Source organism: Rhamphochromis longiceps, linkage group LG7 (genome assembly GCF_057381845.1).
Source record: "Rhamphochromis longiceps isolate RC_006_pf linkage group LG7, R_longiceps_female_GT1.1, whole genome shotgun sequence".
NCBI lineage: Eukaryota > Metazoa > Chordata > Actinopteri > Cichliformes > Cichlidae > Rhamphochromis > Rhamphochromis longiceps.
In genome coordinates this window covers 5,951,223-5,977,787 of record NC_140563.1, presented here as the reverse complement: position 1 = coordinate 5,977,787, position 26,565 = coordinate 5,951,223, and the positions used below count along the sequence as shown (strand labels likewise).

At 40.4% G+C, this 26,565-nt stretch overlaps 1 protein-coding gene and 1 long non-coding RNA gene across 8 annotated transcripts in view; one reads left to right on the top strand and one right to left on the bottom strand.

The window, feature by feature from the left end:
* brsk2a (BR serine/threonine kinase 2a) overlaps positions 1–26,565 on the top strand; it is a 206,006-nt gene that overhangs the window by 32,341 nt on the left and 147,100 nt on the right. The window contains exon 1 of one of the 7 annotated variants that reach the window (XM_085411797.1): positions 11,195–11,615. The exons of the other annotated variants lie outside the window; for them this stretch is intronic. The gene's annotated coding sequence lies outside the window, so the exon portion shown is untranslated. Of the gene's footprint in view, positions 1–11,194; positions 11,616–26,565 lie in introns of those variants that run through there. 7 annotated transcript variants of the gene reach the window in all.
* On the bottom strand, positions 12,260–15,484 carry LOC146664609 (uncharacterized). The gene is made up of 4 exons (XR_014912499.1): positions 14,692–15,484; positions 14,132–14,310; positions 13,829–13,910; positions 12,260–13,294 (listed from the first exon to the last, which is right to left on the bottom strand). It is a non-coding gene; the product is annotated as an uncharacterized LOC146664609 (long non-coding RNA).

Sequence of the window (26,565 nt, the reverse complement as noted above, 5' to 3'; positions counted from 1 at the left end):
CTCCACAATTCATTTTCCTGACGCATAGCACCCATAAAAACAAATAAGTATAATTACATTATATTATTTTATGCATACTTTGTGAAAACAGTTTGTAATCTTCTCTCACTAATCAGACATCTATTAAAAGCTGTGAAAAGATGAACCGTGTAACAGAAGAAATAGAGGAAGAAGAAGACAGGGGGCCCAGGTAGAGCGAGGGTAGTTGTGGCACAGCGCCACAAGGTTTGGAAAAGTGCCAGATAAGCATCCTTGCACACACACAGATATACGCATTAAACACTTGCAAAACCCTCCCGGTAGGGTGCTCGGGTGAGCCAAGGTGACCTGACTTGGTGATGGAAGGGTCACCATGCCAACAGGCTGACTGATGTCACCATGGCAGCCTATGTCTGAAGGAAAGGGGGGAATTGAGTGCAGAGGTGTAGGTGTGTGTGTGTGTGTGTGTGTGTGTGTGTGTGTGTGTGTGTGTATGCCTTGTGGTGGCAGGCCCTGTGTGTGTCAGGAGTCAGATGGAGTCAGGCCCTCAGAGTATTCACTGACAAGCTGACATTGAGAAAGTCTGTGTGGTACAATATGGAATGGTTGTAGGGCAAGAAACCGATTAACTGTGTAAGTGTGTTCAGCTAGCTCTGAACACAGTTACAGTATATACATTCACTGGCCACTTTATTAGGTATTCTTTGCTATTATCGGTTTTGTTTTTTTTTGTTTTTGTTTTTTTTTACCCCTTTTTGCCTTCACAGTGCCTTAATATTTTGTGGCACAGGTTAAACAAGGTGCTAGAAGCACCGCTCAGAGGCTTTGCATTGCTTTCCATGTTGACATGATAGGGTGACGTGGTAGGCCATTTGATGTGTTATCATGCTAGAAACAGCCATCAGATGATGGGTACACTGTGGTCATAAGGTGACGGGCATGGTCAGCAACAGTACTCAGGCAGGCTGCGGTGTTTAAATGATGTCGCAGCAGAAATTGAGACCGATCAGACCCGGCAACAATTTTCCAATCTTCGGTGTGAATTTTAGCCTCGGGCACTAAGCTGACAGGAGTGGCTGCAAGTGTGGTGTTCTGCTGCTGTAGCCCATCTACTTCACTATTCGAAGTGCTTTGCATTCAGAGATGCTCTTCTGCATGCCTTGGTTGTAATGAGTGGTTATTTGGTTTACTTGCCATACTGTCATTGCGAAGCAGTCTGGCCATTTTCCTCTGGCCTCTGGCATCAACAAGGCATTTTTACCTAGAGAACTGTCACTTACTGGATATTTTCAGACCATTCTCTCTAAACCCTAGAGGTAGGTTTGTGGGGAAAATCCCAGTAGATCAGCAGTTTCTGAAATACTCAGACCAGCCCCAGCCAGTCTAGCACCCACAATAATGCCACATATAAAGTCACTTAAATCACCCTTCTTTCCCATTAGGTTGCTCGGTTTGAACTTCATCCATTTCTGTTGACTATATCTACATACCTATGATTAGCTCATTAGAGACTTGTGTTAGCAGGCAGTTGAACGTGTGTACCTAATAAAGCGGACAGTGCTGTTTAAGTGTGTAAATATATATTGTTTTTTTGGTTCTTGCTGTTACCCTGCTGTCGACTCATTAATAACAGCTACCTCATTGGTAAGACGCTCATAAACTCGCCTCTTTCTTCTCTTTCTGTTCCCTCAGTGATGAGTCTTTAGATGAACACAGGACACTAACTCCCTACAGTGATTCACTGGTTTCAATTACAGATTATAGAAACACAGACGGCGGGCGATCTGACCAAGCTCTCTGTGTCTGTGATGCCTCGCTTTTTATATATTCTCACCAACGCACGTAACACAAAGGAACTAAAATATCTGTGACTAAGATGATGATTGCCTATTTCCAGTCATTTCACACAAAATAGTCACTTGCTGCTCATTTCTCAAAGCCTGTGGTCTGTCATAGCAACACAGCCTACTATTATGCCACATTTGAAAGATAAGAAGAAATGATAAAATACAGTATGTCCTTTACTCTTTTTTTTTTTTCTTCATTTGTTGTACTCAAGTACCAATTTCACATTGGGACACATATTTCTAAGTGCAGTATTTTAATCTGCCGTGAGGTATGATGGGAAATTTCAATCATGCTGGGACACAGTAAATGGTTTCTAGGGGGGGGAAGATATGTGGCGATAAAGAAGGTTTAAATAGCATTACTGTCAGAATAAACCATGAAGTAGTGTTAGAATAAAACCCAGAAGTTAGCTTTCTATTGATTTTTAACTAACCACTAGAAGGCCTTTAATAGCTCTTTGGGGAATAGACTATTTATGTGGAGTGTTTATTTGAACACACTGAGTAGAACTTTTACATGTCATAATGTTACGTAGTTTGTTGCCCGGCATTATTCTTTAACAGCTGAAGTGTTTAAGTATATGGACTAAACCCAGTGTTTTATAGAACTGAGAGCTAGCTGGCCTTACTCTGTTAATGCCAGAGTTTACTGAAAAGTCAGGTCAAAATCACGAGCATGTCTCTGTGTTTCAGTGATTCTCTTGGGAAACAAGTATTCAGCTACTTTTCTCTACCACCGTTTCGCTCACTCTGCTTCTCGCTCTTTAGTCTCTGGTTTTACATCATCTTTTATTTATGCCTACATATCTACAAATGCATATTCAGGCTGTTTCTGAGCCTGCCATTACTTACTACGAAGAGAGAGGCTGGATTTATACATTGGTCTGAGTCTGACTGAGGTCATTCTGAAAAATGGGTGTCAGTCTCACGGTCACATGCGTTGCTCATATGTGCATGCACATTAAAACTCTGTTGCAGGCACAGCAATAATAATAGTCTGGCATCCATTAATTTTTTTGGGTTAGAACAGTCATTACTGTCATCACTGTTCCTCTCTGAATCACTTACTGTCAGAAGATGTGCACACACAAAGACACTCTCACTCACTTTGAATGTTGCCTATACCCTTTCAACCTCTGCTTCTGTATTTCTGTTTTTCTCCCACCCCCCTCAGAGGTGGTGAATCCCCAGGATGACAACCCACCCACCCCCCTTGTTTGCCCCCCTCCATAGCTGCCTGTCAGCCAGGAAACAATAGGGACTGGGGCACATTTGCCTTTAAAAAGAGGCAACACTGACTTACTTCCTGCCGCACTGGGTGTCTTTCTCCCTAGCTTCTTCTTGACTCTGTCTTCCCCCTCACTTTCTATCAACTGTGATAACTCATTAATGTCACAGACCTGTGTGTATGTGCTACAGTTGGCCTATTGGTGCAAGATAGCCAGTGAACTATGTGATCAGGTTAAACACAACGAAATGGAAAGAGGTAAAGGCCAACCATGCCCTATCATATGAACAGGTTCATTGCAGTGTACATGTCAGACAACAAAGAAAGGTTAGCAAAATGTAACGTGAGCACTAACACAGTTGATTTGTTTATTTATTTAGGATAAATAAAAAATGTGTATGGCATGCTGAAGTAGACTGATGGAAAAAATGAATTCAATTAATGATTTAATAAGATTAAACCTGTAAAAACTAAATTTTTGAGTGGCACCTGTTTATCAATTGTTTTATCATCAGTATAACTTAAAGTAAATTGTTCACTATGAGGAAGGGCATGTTATTAATTATGCTAAACCTGTTTTTGCTTTTGTAACTGTAAGAATACAAGAAGAGATAATAAAGGTTAAAACATACAAAGAGGGAGACGGATCGAGCTCTTCTAGCACCATCACCCCCCCCCCCCCCCCCCCACCCCCCCCCCAAAGGAAGACAGATTTATGTTTAAAACATCACTCTGACTGAGCCAGGTTCAGCTAGAGTTAAATGCTTTGATCAGCATGCTGATTATGCTATGTTCCGGACACCTCTTTGTGTGTGTTAACCTGTCCCTTTTTTTTCCAAAAATGGATGCTGCTTAGCATGGGGACCCTGTAGTCCTACAAACCAAGCTGTGCTGCACTTTAGGCTGGAGAGTGTATGTGTTTTTGTGTGTGTGCCCCGGGCGCTTCTTCCTGAGTGGTCCCTTGGTGCTCCTCAAACTGACATAACAATCATGCACAGACACACACTCAAGCAGTTAGACAAGCACACTTAGGGACTGGCATATGAATGCCCACGCCACACACATGCGTACCCATATATCCGTAAGGTAGAGACACACACGCACAAACTAACAGACAGTCATGCACAGTATAGCCGCAGGCAGTATGGATCAGTGAGGTGCTTAGGAAGGCTAAGATAAGGGTGAAGACAGGGTGAATACAACTAAGTACTGCAGAGTATCATTTCAGTATCAGATGAGCTAAGCAACCATGAGAATCCTGCACATTCGCCAATATATAAGATTTTTAGAATTCTTCTAACACCAGGCTGATTTTAAAATGTTCTTTTTTTTTTGTTATTGTTGTTCCTCATCGCCATTGATTGACAAGCCACCCTATCAATGCACTTGAAGGATCGCTATTTTCACGATTATACTGCAGGCTAATGGAGGTGAATCATCTGGTTGCAGATTGTTTTCTGTCAGCGCTGTGGGGAGGTGGTGGGAGTTGGTAGTGGCAGCTGCGTATGTGTGTTGCTGAACTGTAGAGCCCTGTAGTTGATTCCTGTCAAGCCCATAGCACCACACTCAGATAGAGCTTGACCAAGCGTTTAAACGCTGCTCCAGGATTTCCCGCTGGTATGGGCTGAGTGGAAGTGTCAGTCACTGAGAGGTGTGTTTGTGTAGAACTGGCAGCACTGAGGGATGCTGGCAGTTTAGAGAGGTCGAGAAGGTTCAGGAGGCTAGCTTTTGGCATTAAATATGAAAAGCAAGAGAAAAGATGGGTTTGATTAAAATACAGAGGGCGATTTTAGGAGCATGGAGTGTGAATGACCATGTATGAGAAAGTGGGTCATTGAATACCTCAGGCTTGGCAAAATCTCATAGCAGATACCGAAAGGGGAAGTACTCTGTGTGTGTGGTATACATACAAACCCTTGTTTATATGCCCTTAAAAGTGCATAGGCATGCTGACTGATAGTCAACCTTCAAACTTTTACAATGCTTTATAATGTAATTTTGTTTATTAGAACCACGGGTAATGTTAAGCCTTCAAAGATGCTTTAATAGTTGGGTAACTTTACTTTTTTTACTAGCATAACCTTGGTAAGCTCAGTTTATATTAACAAGAAGTATATCTATGACCCTGGCAAACAGATATTAGTGACAAGGAGCAGCACTATTTTTTATTTTATTTTTTTAATGAACCAAGAAAAGTCTCAGTCTTTAAACTGAAAGCACTCATTGATAGCCAAATTCTGCCATAGCACTTCCCTTCATAATAACTCTCAACAACTCTCATTTAGGATTGAAGTGCTTTGCAGACACTTGAAACTTACAAAGTTTTCCAAGGAGTCAATCCAAGCAAACCCAGTTACATTCCAACCTCCCATTTGTAAGCGATTCATGTTGCTGTTTTCACATTGATGGTGCACTTTAACCATCTGTTGGTAGTAAAACAGAATTAAAATCAATGCCGGGGAACGATCATCTTATTACAAAGACACCGGAAAAATGATGGCATCTATTAGGCTGCAGGAAGGACACAGAAAAAAGTAGTTGACTGCTGTAGCAGGTGCTTTGACAAACACTGTGACTGTAACATCAGTTAGGCACCACTTGGAAAGACTTGCTGGTCTACTATTTGGTCTTATTTCAGTTAATTGCTGAAAAGAGAGACTGCTGCTGAGATGGTAGGAAAGAAAGCCCCTAGTGTGTGGATGCTCTGACATTTGTTTGGACCTCGTACCAAAACAGCTTTATGATGTCTGATGTCTTTGGCCATTTTCAGATGGTTAGGCACACTGCCACACTGCCTATTTCTTCATGAATTGTTGAAGATTATGAGAACAAGAGCTCAAGTTATTGATCTCCAATTTCCTATCATCTCAGATGATCGAGCAGCTGTGGGATTTTCTGGGAAAAAGTGGTTGATAGAAGCCACACGTCTGCAGACTGAAAAGATCTGCAGCTAAGAATTCTGTGCCTGACACCACAGAACACCTTGGTAGATTAAAATCCTTATTTTGCTGGGAAATACTTGGAGCCACCACCTGTGGCTCCGTTTTACATGCTATATAGGTAGATGTAGTGCCACCATCTCTAGTTGAGGTGATGCTTCTGTCCACAACAAACCAGACATGACCTGAAACCAGAGAGAAGGAATGACTAGGGCAGCCAAAGAGTGTGTCTTTAAGGTTAGCCCGACCTCTCTGACTGGGCTGGTGTGGCTTAGAGATTTAAAGGCATCGTATGTATGTGTGAGCCTTTTGTGCCCCTGCGGCATTAAAGTCGCTTTAAAGCAGGAGGTGGGCGGGGGTGGTTGGAGTTCTCACTTCAGAGGGGCAGCTGTGATGCGGGGGTGGTGAACAGGGGGGGGACTGACTCTGTGAATTGGCCTTGAGGGAGCCGAAACCTTGGGAGCGTCAGTCATCCACTGCAACAAAGGAGACTTTCTACGTGTTCATGTATACGTGTGTGAAAAAGTTAAGAGCCTGAGCAATTGTTTTTTAAATTAATTGTTTGGTTTTTTTTGTATATGTGACTCTGTTTTAATGGGAATTAAAAAAAAAAAAGTGCTGCCACTGCAAGATTTAAATCATAATGAATCTACTGACCCTGAGAAATGCTGCATTTGCGAGTGTTCGGTATGGTGACTGTGTTGGCGTGGGGTGGGGGCAGCTAATGAAAGCGCAGCTTGTATTTGTGAGGGTTTCTACGGTGACCTGCTTTGTCCTTTATACATTTGAAATGCACTGAATCAGGAGGTGATGGAGCTATTATTGTGGATGTGTTTTATTGGGTGAAATGTGTTTTCCTGTTTTGACTGTGTGAGGGCTTAAGAAGGTACCACGAGAGGCACTCACACTCAGACTCACTTGGCTTTTATTGGAGCAGACAAAGCACACAGTCAAACAGCTGGCAGCCCGACGGCCACTATAACATTAACGAAACATCTATCCAAACATATTAGTAAGCATTTGGAAATAGTGTGTTTGACGGTGTCCTTGTGTGTGTTTCTGCTGCTGTCAAGATCTATGCTTCTACTGCTTCACAGAGTGAATGGGTCAAATGCAGAGAAAAACAAGTAATTTCCCCATGGGGATCAATAAAGTATCCATTATGTCTGTTTGTGGAAGTGCAGAATCTTAAAGTCCAAGGTCAAAGTGTTTTTTTACAGTCTTTCTAGCAATCTGCCAATTTCTCTGGTACAAGTACCCTCTCCCTCTCATCCCTTCTCTCATTTGTCCTCTCACTTTTTCCATTTCTTTTCCTATTGTCACTTTATCTCCTCTTTCATCCGGCTTTTCCCGAGTTTGGCTTTCCACGTGCTTCTGGCTAGAGGACAGCCATTTCTGTGTGTGTGTTTCTTTAACCTCTAATTCATCCACTTCCTTTTATTATCACTGTATTCATCCTTCTGTGTCCTACTCTTTGTTTCTCCCCCTCTCCTTTTTTTCCCCCTTTTCCTGTCACTTCTCTCTATTGTCCTGCTTAATCTGGCCTGCTCTCCGGCTGTGCCTTGTGTGTCCAAATGATGCATCCAGGTTACCCTGACCGATTATTCATGCTGAATATGCCACACAACACACACCCCCACACCGGCTCCCCACATCATGCAGACTTAACGCATGTTGCTTGGAACATAGCTGAATGTAATCTGTGATCCTTAAACAAAAGGCATCACTGACAATGAATGAAGCCATCATTTCAACTCCCAGCCAGCTGAAATCACCCTGATAAATACATGAACTGGTCGCCTGTGATGTATCACCCTGGACTATTTGAGTTGCAAGTTAAGTGCTTCTCAGTGCATACATCTGACTGTTATCACATTGAAATACTCATTGTCTCCAAGTAGCTTTGATTCTATTAATTGTGCATGCTTCGTGTGGGCTGTATCAAATTGTAGTTTCTTGTTTTCTTCTCTAGTTATTTATTTTATTACAAACATAAATGTGATAGATCAGAAACTCTGGGCTTTTCTGTTTGATCAGTCATAAACTCCCCATTCCCTAATATTCTCATTTAGTCCTTGTGGCATTTAGAAATGTATTTAACTTATATTATTTCCAGCTGTGATTAATTTCCCTACGAGGTAGATCTGAGATGGTGAATGCTGTGTGTGAAAAGTGTGTATGTGTGTAAAAGACATGGTGTCCTTGAACAGGCTTATTGCTGCAGCTGGAACACACTCGCTTACTCTCTCTCTCTCTCTCTCTCTCTCACACTCACACACACACACACACACACACACACACAAACACAAACCAACACTGCATGCCTACCACCTACCAGAGCTGTTCTCCCTCTTTTTCTCCCCATTTGTCCCAGCTTGACTGAAGATGTGAAAGTTGTGAGATGGAGGAGATGGTAACAGAGGGTCATTAAAGTGGCTGGCATTTTTACAGGGCAACATAAATCAGAGAAGCACAGCAGAAGTTTTTGGTCAATGATTTTCTCTTTCGCACTGAAGGGATAAAGAGGCAGATAGCGAGAGCGATTAAGCTTTGAAGAGACTACCCGAATCTCATAGGGGGAACTGATCCTGCCTATTTAAGCCAACACGATTTTGCAATAGGCCCAAAACCAAATCAAGTGCTTTAGTTTATTTTAGCAGAACACAAACCAGTGTTATATTTAACTCTTAGTTGCATTTTCTTTTTTAAATGTCAGCTGTTACAAACGGATATTTCTCGAAAAACAAAACTGAAGGCACAAAAGCACAAAACTAGTGTTAATCAATACATACAGAGTTCAGACTTTATTGGATGTCCTCATACGCACAGGGAAAGAAGCCCGAGGCTGCAGGAACTCTTCCTCTCGATCACGTACGTGCACACAAACACACACACTCACACATACTTCCTTCAGGCCCCTTTGCATTTTAGCTGCAGGTCAATCCTTATGAAATGCTCTGAAATAATTTCTCTGCTTCATCCTCTTTTACCATTAGAGCACAGATTTATAATGCAAATGAGTGTGACCTAAGAGCTTAAGCAAGTTTTAGTAAATGGGGCAACTTTTTTAGCCTTGGTGTAGTCATCCCAGGGCGCCCCACCACCCCCACCACTTTCTGTATTTGAAGCTGTCATGAACGCTTCTCTAAATGTGATTGGTCTCAAAAACATATTTTTAACATGAGTGTTTACACCGACTCCCTTGCCCCACAGATCTGCGCTTGTACCTTCAGACTCCGTGTCCAATGGTGTGATTTCACTGTGTTCAAATATTTGTTGCATGCTGAGGTTTTTTCTTTTCTTTTTTCTGCAAGCGCAGTATGTTCCCATGATTCCATTTTGCAAACAGATCATTTCATGGGTGTCAGTACAAGTTTTTCTGCTTGAGTAACGATATTGAAACCTCTTCCACTACACCCATTTGTGGATTATTGTCCAATCTGTTTGATGTCAGTCTCTATTCCAGTCTCTCTCTAGCACCTCTCCTTCCTGTCTTGCTCTCTTCCTCGCTCCCTGATGCCTTTGCTTTACTTTTGTGCTCATGATTTCCACTCTGCATACCTTAACAATTCCCTCACTTCATTAGCTGGTGACAGAGAGGAAAATATCTCCCTTCCTTTTTTTTTCCCCTTTAAATTCACACCTCACGGTGGCACAAACCAAGTGATATAAGGAAAGGAAAAGAATTCAAGCTCTGGTAAGCACATAAGGGCTTCTAATAATTTTATATCTACTCTCAGCAGTTTCCCCAGAGGCACTGTCCTTGGTCTGGCGTGGCAATGGCTTGGATGGGCTGACAGTATTAGCAGGAATTCTTCGTAGAGCCCTGGTTTAACTTTGGCTTTGATAGCACGGTAGCTTACCTTGAGTCTTTTAGCTTGATGGGTTTTACAGTCTCTTACCATTCTTTTACTTTGTGAAAGGACTGTCGTATAGCAGTAAGTGAAACATTTTTAAGTAAGAGTAAGACATTGCTATTTCTGCTTTGTCCAGGCCTAAAAAAATCAATAAAAATCTTACAGAAAAAGCTGCAGTGTGTCCCCGAGTAGCTGCTAAACCTCTGTACCCAAATGCAGTCTTATCTGCTTCTCCCAGCTGGGCTTCTGTTTGCGGAGTGTTATAAAGCATGTGTGCATGTGCTGTGTATGTGTGTTTTTAGAGAACGAGTGTATGCGTGCACAGGTATGTGTTTTTATGAAGAATTCTTGTTTTAAATATAGTGTGTGTGTGTGTGTGTCTTCACTGTATTTGTATTTGTGTGGTCATAAACACGTCAGTGGCACTCAGAAATTGAAGGTGTGATGCTCTCTGTTAGATGCTGGTAAGGCAGCTGTCAGAGTCACACACACCCTGTATCTGGACCATGATGCATCAGTTCTGAAGCGTGTAGTCTTTGACAGTTCATAAGTAGGGATGGAGAAGGACAATTTGTCACAGAGAAATACTAGATATTCAATAACCTAGTGGCTTTGGCAATACAGGATGCCATTCTTTCTCTCACTCTCACAGTCTGTCTTGGTCTCTGTCTGCTTCCGAAATGAAATGCTTGTCACTATCGCAGATTATTCTCAAAGAGAATTGTCATAAATGAAAAAATCAACCTGGATTATTGTCATACTCCTGGAAAGATTCACATTACCGACACAGTTTCCTGCCTAGTGTTTGACTAAACAGGCCTTCGAGTGGGAAATGACTTGTTTCAATAGAGGTCCCAGAAACAGCACAGCAGGTCCTTGTGAGGATGTATGGAACTCCAAAGTGTTCAAAATTAAATAAATAAATAGGTCAAGATGAAATAAATAACTATGTGAATAAATAAGACACAGATATGTAATGTGAGAATGATATTGTGAAATAATGGAACACATTTTGGAAAAAAATGCTCATTATTGTGAAATATATTGCATTCTGCTATATAAATTTACTTATTATTGTGAAATATTATTTCATGGTCATTATTTTTCACAATAACAGAGATTATTCCTGAGGCATTTTATTTATTTCCAGCCGTTTTTAGTCCAAAATGACCTTTTTTCAAAGTCAGTCTTTATTTCAAAATCACGTTTTTCCCGATGGTCTATTTATTTCATAATGCGACTTTTCAGCAGAATGACTTTGTCTGTCAATCAATGTAAGTGGGCTGGACCTTTGCACCTATTGGCTTATCGTTTACCATCGACTAGTTTTCCTGGATACCGGCTCCGCGGACAGCTACTGCAGCTAGCAACAGCGTGCTAGGTCAAAAGTCACGGAGGATGGCGGACTGGTGTGAACTTCAGCCAGTTCTGCTCATTTAAGCAAATCAGTTAGAGAGGGATCATTTACCTGTAGATACTGTTTTGAGTCGTTTAGATGTTTCTGAAATGCTTGGGATGATAATTGCTCTTCAAGATGTTAGCATCGATGACAGCATTGTCAAAGGTTTAAGATCAATTCAGCACCGTGTTCGTTTGGAATACGCCGAGGAAGAACAGTCTTCAAATGTTGGCCGTCCACGTCTAGAAATCCCGGTGCAGCACTCAGGACTTTAGTGCTGTCCGAGATAACCATCGGGGTAATTGCCGATACATTTTCTGTGTCTCCGAGCACAATTAGGAGGGAAATGACGGAGGAAGGTCTAAGGTAAGTTTATGCTGTAATTGAGCACCTGTGTGATTCTGTACACAGCATTGTTTAGGTGTTGACCTTAATTATGACGTTTGACAATGAATTATTATCGCTTACTTTTTTTTTGTTACTGTCTAAACTAAGTGGGGCAGCTACGGCTAAAGCTATCGGCGCCATCTCGGCGTTGAGACACGTTTAGCAGTGTTAGCTGTTAGTGTGTTAACTCGGAGACTGGGGTCAGTGGAGCCTGTAGGAACCTTTTACACAGAGAGTAGACCCACCAGCTTTCCACAGTCTACTTACTTATCACATCTTGTTAGACAACAGGGTCATTAGTGCTTTGTTTCATTGCTGTTTGCAGTTGATTGTTCTCTGATAACGCATAACAAGGTTGATGTTAAATAGCGAGTTTATTGAAATGGTTTTGTCTATTTCAGCAGCATTATAGATATACTTTCTCTGGTGTCTTCGGTAAAGCTAAAACAAGAATACATTTACATCCTTGGTTCTTTCAGCATTAATTGGAAAACTTTGAGATTTGCTGTGCGCCTCCCAAGCCATTCTCTTTTATCCCACCTGTCAGGTATAGATGGCAATACTTTAAACAAAGTTAAATTTGTTATACCTGAAGAGAACCAATCCTGACCTAGAATGGGTGAATGAATAATTAGTTGGTAGCCAATGCCTAAGCAACTCACATAGGCCCTGGCAGACTCAATAAGTCCATCTAGGAACAGCTGCAGGAAACACCTCTTCAGTTTAGATTTAAAACATGTGCATGCTCTTTCAGGTTGATGAGGATTATGGTGTGGACTGGACAGGACAACATAATCGCTGCCCATCAAATGAGATCACCATTCCTGAGATTCAGCTCCCAGATGCACTGAATGAACAAGACCCTGCTGTGCTACCAATACTTCAAAATCACTTGTAGAAAGACATTATTACATTTAATCAGTTTCTATGTCAGGAGGATTTTTTTTTTTAAATTTCTACAGCTTTGTAGCTAATACTGACTCAAAACAGCATAACCAATTTCATTTTCAACAAAACAGTGAGTGGCTATAAAACAGGATTTGTTTTATACAGCTGTCACTTTAATGATATTCATTTCTTGGTTGGATATACAGTACATGTCAACTCTGAGCAGATTTAATACAATGAACACAGAGTAGTGTAACATCTTAATTCAAATAATTTTTTCTAGAAATTTTTTTTGTATCAGTAGCGAGTATAAACAAAACATATTGTGTAATTTATAATGTACAGTGAACAACTGATTTTGATATCTGAACTCTTCATCAGTTTATATTAAAAAAGCCATAAATGCACACCTGTACTCTGTATTTTTCACTGTCAAGTGTATTAAAAAGAACTAGAACTCACTAGATTGTCCGTTTCTTTGAACACAGAGTACAGTAATGTGATGCAAGAAAGAAGAAATGGTCTAATTTTACCATGTGGTTATGGAATCAATCGTAAACCAGACCAAAACCTGAGTCAGTAGAGTTGAGACACACCTGAATGTCCATTAGAAATGACTCATAGGTACAGTAGTGTGCAGGAAGACGTAGTACTTCAAAACCGGTGGAAGACTTTGGAAGATTGCTGTTGACCACTTCCACAGTCATTTCTCGGCAAGACTTCCCATCCTGTCCAAAACTTGATGAGGGCTTTTTGTTGTGCACAAGATGCTGCAACAGAAGATTGTTTTAAACTATAATGACATCCTATATTCATTATTTTGAATCTTTTATGGAGAAATACCATAAAAGATGACCACTTACATACAGGGCACCAGACATTTTTGCCCCACTCAAATTGCTGTTGTAGCTTTTATAGATATTTTTATGTTAACAAAGCTAAAAGTAGTCTACATACAATTCTAGTGCAACTGATAATGCCACCACTCTTATGTATTGCATGGAGCAAATAACAAAACAAAATTATACTATAGCGTAGAGCTGGGCGATAGAACGATAACGATATGTATTGCGAAATAACTTTTTCTCAATAGAAAAATTAAACTATTGCGATAGACCTCACCGCTCTTGTCCTTTTTATAAAAAAATAAATAAAAATAAATATCGTGATATGAAAAAATCTCATATCGCCCAGCTCTACTATAGTGTACTTTGTTAATGACCCAAGATCACTGGACTGTATGTAATTTACCAAAGTATAATCAGAGAAAACCAATGGCAAAATACCTATCGCAGCAGACTTACCATTTTCAATGAAGGACCGAAGGTAACCTGCCACTCTGCATTTATCCTCGAGAGCATTCCTCTTCTTCCTCATCTTCATCTTCTGTGGCAGGCCACAGTCATTTTATAGCTTTACTTATCTTGTAGTCTTAAGAGCATCAGCAACATTAGGTGTATTTTTATTAAATGTAACCCAGCTGTTCAACTAACCCACGCATACAAAACAGTATATTGGTGTTTTGTGTCAACAATTAATGTTCATCCTTCATAAATTAACCAAATAGCTTTACTATTCAGATGTTAAAAGATGTGACTTGACCTTACCTCACAACAGGGAGCAGTCTCTGATTCCCTTGGTAAGAAAGGAGGAATGATGTCTGATCTTTCTGTCAGAAGCGGCCATACCATGGTTTCCTTAAGCCCTTTCCTCAGCTGCTTGACTTGACGACTTGTTTTTGTTATGACCTACAACGGTGAGACCAAACCAAAACTGAAGTTGGAGTCTGTAAAGTGACACACACTTTAAATGTTAAATATTTAAAGAACATCCACTGTACTAGTAAAAGCATTTTCAAATTATACCCACTTACAAAATCACTACGTTGAACTAAAATTGCTTTCTTTTCTTTCACATAGATTACTTGTCTTCCATATTAGCACAGAAGATAAGCCACTTTAAAACAGTCATGAATAACTATTACCTACAACAATGTAAATAGTAATACAGACATTAACCCAGAAGACAATTATTTTCTCTTACCTAATTTATAGAATTCTTTGCTATGATAAAAAACAGTATTAAAAAAAATCTGTGACTAAACTGTTTAAAAAGCTCATATTTGGCAGACAGACTAACCAAGCAATAATAACATATCGTTACTTACCCTGAACAGCGTTTCGTGGAGTGGAGCTAGCTGTGATAGCGTTAGCATTTGCTAACGTTAACACTGTGCGGTTGTGATGAGAACTTGGACCAGGGACCACTTCATCTCCAGTACACTGCTGCAATACGCAGACTGAGGTGAAGACGTTCAATCTAAGCGGTTAGCAAGTTCTCTGAGTAACTCAGAAACGGACTTGTTTCCTGCAGCCATGCCCTTCACAAGAATTGATACACCTGTAACGTTATTCGCGCCCAGTGTTTTGCATTTGTCGGTGCCTTAAGTTTATTTTGAGCTGCATACTGCCGCCAGCTGCATAGGAGATGCATTGCACCATTAAACCTAAATCGACAATTCATGTGCTATTACTTATGTCTGAGTAAAGGAGCAACCAATCACACAACTGGCTCCGCCCTGTCTTTCTTGATTGACAGACAAAGTCATTCTGCTGAAAAGTCGCATTATGAAATAAATAGACCATCGGGAAAAACGGGATTTTGAAATAAAGACTGACTTTGAAAAAAGGTCATTTTGGAATATAAACGGCTGGAAATAAATAAAATGCCTCAGGAATAATCTCTGTTATTGTGAAAAATAATGACCATGAAATAATATTTCACAATAATAAGAAAATATATATAGCAGAATGTAATATGTTTCACAATAATGAGCATTGTTTTCAAAATGTGTTCCATTATTTCACAATATCATTCTCACATTACATATCTGTGTCTTATTTATTCACATAGTTATTTATTTCATCTTGACCTATTTATTTATTTAATTTTGAACACTTTGGAGTTCCATAAGGATGAAGCACTTCTTTGATCATTACTTAAGAGGCAAAAAGACCTTCTCTCTGTTTTAATTTCTTCCCATCTTACCTGGGACCGGAGGCTAGAGCACAGACAGGGAGGCAGCAGAAGAAAAGCATGCTCCCTTTGAAGTTATTGAAACAAGAGGAGGGTGGAGTGGGAAATACCAGGGAAGGGTAGAAAGTTGTTGGGCTGCTGGAGAGGTTGACCCAAACTGTCAGGTTCGGCTTTCTCTCTTTGTAGTTGAAAGTGAGAGCATTTGATAGAGTTGAGCTGAGTTGGTACTTGTGGAAAAATAGTAAATATTTTGGACCTTTTTCCCACAATGCATCAAGTCACATATCTGCACTGAAGAAAAACCACCAGTTGCTGTCTGCATTGTCTGTAATGAGAGATGCCTCCGCGTGTTTGGCTGTTTGCACTCAGTGTGGTGCTGTTTAGTCAACATGGCGAGAAGCCAGTGAGATTCCATTGATTCCATGGACAACAAATCCCACAAAAACCCTTCATCTTGAAAAGCATTTTTCATGGCTCTTAACCCTTTAGAAAACGCTTGTTTCTGACAGGGTCAGTGTGATGTCATTTGAAAGCAATGAGGATCTGACACCAGTGACAGGCGTAGAGAAACCTCTGAATGGAGCCATATGCATTACTGGCATTAAGCCTGTCAGGCTGTGGCAGAGCGTAGAATGTTCTGGAACATCGTCTTCAAAGAAACGAGAAGACAAGTTTCTTTATTTGAATACGACAGCAGGGTTGGTGTGAGTCAATCATAACTGAAGTCTGGGGATGCATAAAGAACATGAGAGGAGGGAGACATGGAAAATACATCATGACTAACCTCCATCTGTCCAGCAGATAAGAATATTCTTAAGAGTCAATTTTTTTTTCCATTTCTGTTGCATTTTTATTGTGAATATAAATTGAGCTTGAGATGAACATATCATTGCAGGTATGCATAGTAGCGTGGTGCACAGGTGGCATAGACGCCGGCCTTATTTTTGTGTGGGCAGATGGACCTCATACTATTTTGTGCAGGTAACATGAATTATCCAATTACCATGTTCCAGGCTGCAAGACAAAACCTGCCTCAACACAGAAAACAGCAGCTTATCATTCCAAGAGAGTTGATTTTTGTGATCGTAGGTAACTTTCTGCTTTCCACCACGACTGAAAGCAAAGTGGACTAAATGCCTTCAAAACTTCAAATTGAATAAAAGATGTCATTTTTTGCGCATTACACGTGGGAAGAAATGTAATTCTTCTCTGTCTGCCTTCAGGGACACAAACAATTTGTTTACTCAAATTCAGCAGATGTGTGACATTCAAAAACACACACGCAGATGCGACTAAGACTTGACTTTTTAATTCTCTATAAATTAGAGTGTAGATGTTTGTGCACCTCACCCAGATTGCTTCACGGCTTAATGTGAGTCTCAGATCTGATAAGTGCTCTCCAATTTCTCCACTAGTCCCTCCTTAATAATAATTTTGTGTGTGTAATGTGTTTATAGTAGCCATGAATAACGCACCATGCAGAGAAAGATTTTTTTGTTTTGATAATCATAATGAGGCAAAATAGCAGCTTTGATGCATGCAGCTTTGAGATAAATTGTTGTGATCTAACCATTCTACTACAAATATTGGCTCTATCCAACAAAATGAACTGCTAACACATTTTTAACCTTTTCCCTGTATTTTTCTAAGCTGTGCTGACAGATATGAGTGGCATCAGCAATATACTATGGGCTGGACTTGCAGAACTAAAGAGTGCTGTTTACTGAATGCTACGTGTACGTGGTTATTATGCTGTTAAAAGCTGCACAGTGCATCTGTGATCATGCATGAATCTGCGTGTGCCTGTAAAAGTTGTATTGCGTTGGCATTGATGTTAATTAGTCCTGATGTGTTTCCTGTTTCATCCACAGCAGAGTGTTCCCTGTTCACAAACCTTGAACGACTCTCATTCTTTTGAGCCCATTACTCCCCCATCCGCCGCCCATCTTTCTCTCTCACCCTCTCTGACTGCCTCTGTCTGCGTCAGCTTGTAGATAAGTTGGCCATTAACCCTGCTAATTTACACTGCAACAGGGAGAGAGGGAAATGAGCAAAGGGAGGTGAGTAGAACACAGTGCCCCGGTGCTGTTCTTCCTAATAACCAAATGTTTTCTCTAGCTTTTTCATGTGACACCAGCTTGGAAGGCTTTCACTGTCAAAGAGGTTTTAGGATGAAAAATAGCCAATTAAGTATTTAAATTTGCCTTCTTGAGGAAAATGTAGAAGTTGATGATGACAGATGATAGGTAGATGGGGGGCAAAATTTATCAAAGTTAAAGAGCCCAGGTGTGCACTGACTATGACTTATTCAGCTATGCTGACAATTGCTGGTTGGAAATCTGTCTATTCAGACTTTATTCCCATCACGATTTTTTTACAGGCCTTTCTGCTGTCAGTTGTTTTCTGTGTGTTTGTGTGTCATGCTGATATTATTATAATACATAATATTAAAGACGGTCACGCTTTCTGCTGGTGCAGCAGACAAATTGAAAGTCTGCACACTGGTGCAATGGTTAGCAATGTTTCCCCACAGCAATAAGGTCCTGGGTTCAAATGCACCAGCTGTGATTTGAACTGAGCGCAGTTGCATGCTCTCGTTGTGCCTCTGTGGGTTCTCTCCAGGTACTCTGGCTTCCTTCCACAATCCAAAGAAAGCATGTTAGTTAAACTGGTGATTCTAATGGGTGTAAATATGAGTGAGTTTGTCTGCCTCTGTGACAGGCTGGCAGCCATCGTGTACCCCATCTCTCGCCACATGATGAAACAATGAAAATTTGGCAAGTTAGAAAAATCTTTAAGAAAAGGATGAATGGATTTTAACAGGAAAATCCAATTTAAAAAAAAAAAAAAAAAAAAAAAAATTTAACATTGAAAATAACAGTTAGAGATCTTCCATATGTGGAGACCTGTGTGCATTATAATGCATCATGCTGTCTTGACCTTAGACCTTGTAAATCATTCAGTTATTATTCACCAACAGAAAGTAGGCCATGATCCTATACCGTAGATGTAGGACCACACTGTGCTACACATGCACACATTGCTGTTACAGCCGTTCTCAAGGTCACGGTCCTCCCATCCTCCTGTGTTTGTCCCCATTTATCCCATGTATAATGAGAATTGCTGACTGGTTTAGGACATGCATTTTCCACCCCCGTACTTGCTCCCTATACAGGCTTTTGTAGATGCATGACAACTACATTGACACATGCAGGCTTTTGTGTTCAAAGCTTTGCTTCTATGTAATAGTTGTTTGTCAATTATAATCAGTCAGACTCTGCATAAACGTAATGACATCAGTACCACAGTACCTTGTGCTGTAATACTCCACTGTGTTAAAATACCTTCCGGTTAGACATCCGTGCTTTGATTTAAAGCCTTCAAAACATAGATGTCAACAGTAGCGACTAGTATACCTGTTTTTTTACCTCTTCCTTCTCTGTGTTCTCCCCTTTCTTATTAACCGTGCACATTTTTATTAGGACACTCACAGTGAAGAAAGAAATTAAAAAATTGGTCGGGGCAGAGCCTGACACATTGTTTTATTGTGCCTTTCTGGATTGAAATGCTCTTGCTCTGGGTGTGTGCTGGGGGGAAGGGGTGTGTTGGAGGGTAATATAGGGTTAACGACTCCCAATGCCCGAGGTCTAGCTGCTGTAACCTTGTCAGTTAGTGAGGCCAGGTAATTACCTTAGAATGACAGGTCTGGAGGGCAGTGTGTGCGTGTGCGCGTAGACAAGGTATACAGTCGGTGTACACAGATATGTGTACACATGGAGGTTTGCGTGTGTATATGTGTGTTATTTGGGAGGTTGGAAGAGATAGGAGATGGATGGTAGGAGGCAGCATTTCTTATCCTATTCAATTAGGCAAGATAAATTGACATGTGCAGAGGAGCTCCTCATTGTATATGCAAAACACTCAGCAAATGGTTTCACTTGAGAGTTACATCCAAATGCAAACCTCACCTAAGATAAATTAATGTTATTGTGTAGACATTTTGCTCTAACAGGCCTTTCCTCTCCTTTCCTTTCCCCTGTCTGGTTGCTAGTACCTGAAAGACATCTATGTGTTTATCCCATTTTCCATAATAACAGCTGCAGTTATAGACATAAAGTGACTTGGAAGAAGTTTTGATCACAGACATTTTTTAACAACCTTTCCACTTATCTCTCCCCAAGCTGTTAGTTTCTCCCCTGATGCTACACACTCATTTCATTTCTTGCCTCCTCATGTGTATCAGTACAGGTAGGGGTACGCCTAGGCTTGTTGATCATTCGGGTTTGTGTCCCTAGTGATTTAAGCTACTCAGCTCCCGTCATGGTCCCTACAATGCAGTAGGATTTATCCAAGGATGTGTTTAAAATGACACCTCCAGCACAGTATGTTAGAACACCTTAATCCATAGTGGGTATACAGGAGGAGGAGAGAAAACGAGAGAGATTGCGGTCAAAAAGGACAAGAATAAAGGCAAAGAGTACAAGGAAAAGGAAAACAAGGAGAAAGAGTGCAGAGAGAATGACTTTGAAAGTGAAAATGGATTACATGCTGTGTGTAAATGTTGTCATCAAATACTCTATTAATACACGCTTGTGGCATTATTGCAGTACTGCTGCTCCAGAGGAGGAAGTTTCTGTAAACTGTAAATGTGAAGGGTTTAAAGGAGATATTTATGGCACAGAAAATGAGTGATTATTAACAGGGATGCAACACTTAATTTTTTTTTCCAGTGCCACTACCAATGTGGAAACCTCTGCTTTCCTGATACTGAATACTAATCTGAAACCAGTTTTAAATTATAACCTGTATTCCTGTGATAATTTCTCTTGCGTTCAAGGCTATACCAGGCTTGACTTAAACATAGATTTCTCTACCTTTTAAAGGAAATTGCAAGAAATTCACATTAAAAAATGTACCAAGTGTTATTTTTTTATACATAACAACATTAGAGAGTCTCTCTGCCGTTTGCTTTCACACTCTTCTTGTTTCTTACACTGTGTGCAGGTGTCTAGCCCTTCAGAGGAAGGTGTAGTGAAACTAATATTACTCTATTTGATGACAACTTATTACGTTTGTTACACCCCGGCCTAGGCAACCGGGGTGCAACGTAGAAAAACAAAGATAAGGAAAACAAAACTACGAAGAAAAACACTAAGGCTCTCCACCAAAATCCCAAAAAGTGTCTCAAAACGAATTCGGTGTTGTCAGTGTTTTGTTTTAGGCGTGACTGTAATGTGTTTCCTGCTTTACTTTGAAAGTCTGTCTTATCTCAGTGTTTTCAGTTTACGCTTTTTTGTCTCGTCAGTTCTGATTTGCCCCAGCTGTGTTTCCCTCCTGTTGTCCATTCCCTGATTGCTCCCTCTATGTATTTAAACCCTGTGTTTCAGTGTGTTATGGTGGCGATCTTCTTCCCCCCCGTTGTAAATAGTTTGACGTTTTGTGTTTTGATGTAAATAAATTCGTTTTGAGACACTTTTTGGGATTTTGGTGGAGAGCCTTAGTGTTTTTCTTCGTAGTTTTGTTTTCCTTATCTTTGTTTTTCTACGTTGCACCCCGGTTGCCTAGGCCGGGGTGTAACACGTTACTACAACCTTTCAAATTAGTTATTTTTTTAACAGAAACAAAGGAATGAAAAATGTAATGAATGAACAGGGAAAAGTCCCACCGGCAATCACAGTTAGTTTGGTGTTAAATCAAATTATACTAAACTCATGTAAGCAAATAAACGTAACTCCTTGGAGTAATGGTCATTGTCACAGGTAACTAATGCAGTCTCGGTATCAGCAGTGAATTGATGCATCTCTAATTATTAGGGTAAAGATAAGCAGCGTCCTCCAGGGTTTAAAAATTAAGCCACACAGACTGAATCAAAAATGGTTTTGGCCTCTATAGCTTATTTACCCCTCCATGACTACATTATGATGGATGTTCTATTTATTTGTTTAGACAACTAACTCCTTTACACTTTATTGAGATTTAAAGGTGCTGAGGTGGAGGTAGCCAGTAGCTATCTGCTTGCCCACACCACAAGTGTGTTTATGCTGCTGGCACCTTTTGGATCATTTTAAACTTGGTCCTGCAGTTTTGCCACACTGGCAAAATTTTGTTTGGTTCAGTAAATCTGAGATTAGTGTCAATGATATTTTTAACATTTAGATCCACTGGTTATTTAGTACTTTTAAATGATCAGAACCAAATCTGTGCGTGCCAGTGGATGTAAAATTGTGTTGCACAGTTGTTCAGAAAATGACTCCAGAGTGATGCTGGAATTTCTCCTCTCAATCCTGCTTTCACCTCCTGCTGCCCTCTCCCCCAGCCTCTCCCCACTTCATCCAGCCTCTTTTCTGCCTGTTGAGTTCTTAAGGAAAATATCTCTCCTGACCACACATCACGCTTTAATCTCATTTGTGCTCCTTTTTTCACAGCAACTCCAGAGTTGGCAGTGACTGGTTCAGAGTATTTGCAGTACTTTCGCAATTCCCCGTGGGGTCCAACTTTTTTTTTTTTTTTTTTTTTTTTTTTTTTTTTTTTTGAACACTAATTCTGTGTTTGTGGACCGCCTTTAGTCCCATGATCACAATAAGGAAACTAATTTAAAAAGCTTCCAAGTGTAATCTTTTAAGCTACACCTCTCATCCATAATACCTCTCCTGTGACCGCCTGTAAAGGGCTATTTAAGATGCTTGTTTCTGAGACTTAGACTTTTCTTGATCACTCTGATCTTATTTAGAGGGGCTAAGCTGTCTTTCATTCAGCGAGATCTTAGCAGGGTAGAGTAGCATGATTAATATATACAGTTAGGTCCAGAAGTGTTTGGACAATGACACAATTTTGTAGTTTTTCTTTTGCACACCAACACAGAGCAGTTTAGATCAACCAAGATGTGAGTGAAGAGCAGACTTTCAGCTTTATTTCCAGGGGTTTAATAAAAGCACTGCATGCATTAAGTCTTTAGGAGCTACAGCAATTGTTATTCATAGTTGCCCATTGTCAGAAGCCTAAATATAATTGGACCAGGGACAGACAGTCTGTTTTGTGGCCAGGTGAGGCTTGTCCCCTTATTATTTCACAACAGTTTAAGCAGAGAAAAGATCTGGACTTGATTTCAAACAATAAACTTACATTTTTTTAGCTTTTCATTAGAACTGGAGCCCAAAGAGATGTTGCTGCAAGTGAAGCAGGTTGTTATTAGAGTAAAACATCTAAATAAATGTATCAGAGAGATTGCAAAAATGGACAAATCCATAATTCGGTAGATTCTTAAAGAAAGAATGCACTGGGCAGCTTTGCTGTGGACAAGTGGACTAATATCCTCTTTCTGCTTCACCTAAGAAGGACGAAAATGGGAAACAGATGGCTGGAAATGTTTTTGATTCTGTTGGTCCTCAAAACCTTAAAGGTCAGTGCTGAACCTGTTATATTCTGGAATCCATTTCATGTAATTGCCACCAGTACTGCACATTAGATCATAAAATAAAATAAAATGTTATTCATAGACTGAATGTGTTAACTGTGGAATTTTTAGATTTTTGCCATCTTTTTGTTCTTAGCTACTAAAAGTGCAAGCATACATGTAACTCCTATGGAAATACGGCGCATGTTTAAGCTAACCACTTTTGATTCGGGTTCGGGAAATTACTCCCAGCAAAATGAGTCGCATTCTGTCCTGTGGAAAATGTAGGACCGAAGCGAGGCAAAGAGAGAAAACGAGAAAGGAAGGGAGTGTTATTTTGGGAGAAAAGAGAGGGGATCTAATCCACAGCTATTCTCCCTCTTCTCAGTCATTGCTGCCTCCCCAGACAGATTACTGGGCTTTGAAGGCACCCTCCAAAGAGGCAGATTTTTAAAATGGGGGCCATTGGTGAAATAGAGAGGGGAGCTGGGGTGGAGAGGGGATAGGATATATCTCAGAGAGGAAGATTAGTATTGCTCCTCAGTATTGTGTGTCTATGTGTGTGTGTTTGTGTGTAGGGAGGGGCTGTTGTCAGACAGAGTGACAGAATGAGTCTTTATCAGTGTATGTTTGTGCACTTCTTGTTTCATGTGCAGGTACTTATTCCAAGTGTTATATGTTTGAAAGGTCTGACAGCCTCTCCAATCCATCCATTTCTTCCTACTTTCCGTCTTTACCCTCCTGCTTCTTCCTTCCTTCCTTCCTTCCTTCCTTCCTTCCTTCCTTCCTCCTTTCCTCCCCTCCGTCCTCCCACACCATTCCCCTGTGACGTGGTATAGTTATAATCCACTCAGACATGTTCTGATGTTGTTTTTTTTTCTTTTTCTGCTTTCTGTTGAGTGTTGGTACTCACCCACACACTCTCTTTCACTCCATCTCTCTAAATCCCTCACTCCGTCTATTTCGACTTTCCCTAGAGAGAGAGAAAGCGAGCAAAAGAGAGAGAGAGAGAGAGCGCTACTGTATGGTCTGGTATTTTTGTGGCAGCCATTATGTGAATCTGCTGTTTGTTTGTCTTTGTTTGTTCACTGTGTAGCCAGTAAAGATGTCATGATAATGTGTCTGTGTGCTTTGCTTGTGTGCACATTCATCTGCAGTACAGTGCATCTATTTTGTCAGATGAAGAGTAAATATTGTATCTCTATGTATCTTTGAATGTAACAATTTGTACACGTGGGTGTGTGTCGCTGTGTGTCTGCTGGGCGCTGTGTGGTCCACAGTGGGTGTTCCTTGTGCAGTGCAGGCCAGGTGTTTCTCTTCTCTCCTTCTTTGCCTCCTAGTGCTCGGCAGACTGTTTGATCTCAGGACAAGCTGTGAGCATGTTTATTCTGATGGGTGGTGGTGTTTTGTTTTGTTTTGTTTGCCTGCCCAATAAATGGAAAGGTCAGTTTAATATGTTCAATTGATACAGCTTTATATATATCGCATAATTTCTTTGCAAAGTAATAACATAAATGTGCGGTTTTAGCTGCAGACATCACCTCCTGACAGTGATGTGATCACTTGCTAACAGAAGATTATGTGAATCAAAGTCTGTCCATGAAAACAGTTGTTACACATGACACGTATGACTAAATTTAAAAGTTTATGGTCTCAGTTATTAAATTCTACTCCTCATCAATATAGCATAAAAATTTAGAGGAAAGCAGACAATAGTAGTATTAATACTACTAATACTGAGAACTAACTGCTTTGCTGGTTTTCAAGCAGATCCACTCTCATGTGCCACCTGTGGCTCCAGAAACTCAAGATGGCAACAGGGGACAGAGGAATTGATCTTCTCATCTGTCTTTTGTCAGGTTAATTTCCCACAGTATGATGAATATGAATATGTGCTTGCTGGTGGTGCATATTCTCTGTTTTCATGTTTCCTGTTATTTAAGCCTCTGTGCACATTTTTTGGCTGCATGTCTTTCGCTTTGGATGCTAAATTAGATTCAGCCTGGAGTCGCACAAAAGATTAGACACATGGTGTGGGCACTGACGCCATGCATCTCTCCTATTGCAAATGTTTTCCATTTATTGTGGTGTGATCTATGACTACCAATGAATGGATGAGAGATTCAGGTCACACTCACATTTCTGTCATTTTCTGCTTCGTTCTTGTTGGTTATCTATTCATTGTTGCAGAGTAAAACCTTAGTGAGTGAGCCATAGTTTTCTGCTCGAGGATACCCACAATGCAACAGTCTCCATGGTTAATCCTATTGGCTACTGACGAATCATCAACATTCTGCAGTATGCGTCACTGCTGAGCAGAGTGCCAGAACAAGGCGAGACCAAATACTTAACTACACCTTAAGCTTGTCATATATGAATGAGCTGGAGAATGTAGAATAGAGCTGGGCCTTAATGTCTGGCTTTTTGTTAGTTTGCATGCATGGTTTTCTTTGCAGAAGAGTATGTATGTCTACATTAAGTTATCGGAGACTGCGTGGGTGTTGTTTGAGGGGGTGAACCTCCCGTCTCTTCTAGTGAAGTTGAATTAGCAGAGCTTATGGAACGATTTCATGTTAATGCTGCCAAATACAGTTCCTTAATCTGCCACAATTCCCTGTGCAGCACGGCCTTACTGCTTAAGAATACCCTGATTACTCTTCTATCGCATACATTAACTTTTACTTCTCCCTGAGTTAAAAGCAGAAGTGGCGAAAGGTTTTGGAGAGCTGGAAGACCCAAAGGGAAGATAAGTTACTGGAGATGCTGTATGAGAAAAAAGATGATAAAGGTGTATTAGAAAACAAAAGGAATAGAAGGAAAACACAAAGACTGCTTTTGTCAAAATGACCTTGACATTACAGGTTGTTCATACTTTTTCAGTCATGTGAGTGGTGTAGAAACCTGGAGAGCAAAACGAGTTTCAACAAGCCAGCAAGAAACACTATAAAGCTGAAGCACAGGCCAATTTCAATTTGAAAAAACAAAGCTATATAAAATGTGAACACATTCCCATCACCAAAACAGGCCCTGCGTCAATATCACTCTGGCAACATCCATGTAGATCTCATCCTGTATCCCTCCCATTACACTATTGCCCTAATAAAAGCATGCAAAAATTACATTTATAGTTATTTGCCGATCATAGTGCTGCTGTTTTGTGGGGGAAGGACAAGAAATGCTTCAATCAGACCAGGGTGGCTTTTGATTAGCTAACATTAGCTAGCTACCTGGGTTTTTAGTTTTGTCAGGATTGTTGTGATGAGGGTGTTCTAACCAATAAATGTTTAGATTTGGTTTAAGTCCGTGCAATATTATATGATATAAATGTAATCAAAACTAATACAAAATGTCAGTTTGCAATATCTCATCACTGATAGTGTGGTTGGAGTGCAGAAAGAGAAAGATGTGTGCACATTAATAGACATAACCTACCCTACACTTGACTAGCAGCTGTGAACAAAATGAGCAGCAAATAAACCTGTCAAAAACAGCTGAAAAGAGCCCTTTTTGCACTCCAGGTGTGCGTTCCCGTGAGTATGTGACATCAGGGAAAAACCCTGAGTCAGCTGCATTTCCACAATGATAAGCACTTCTGATTAGCTGTTTATTTCA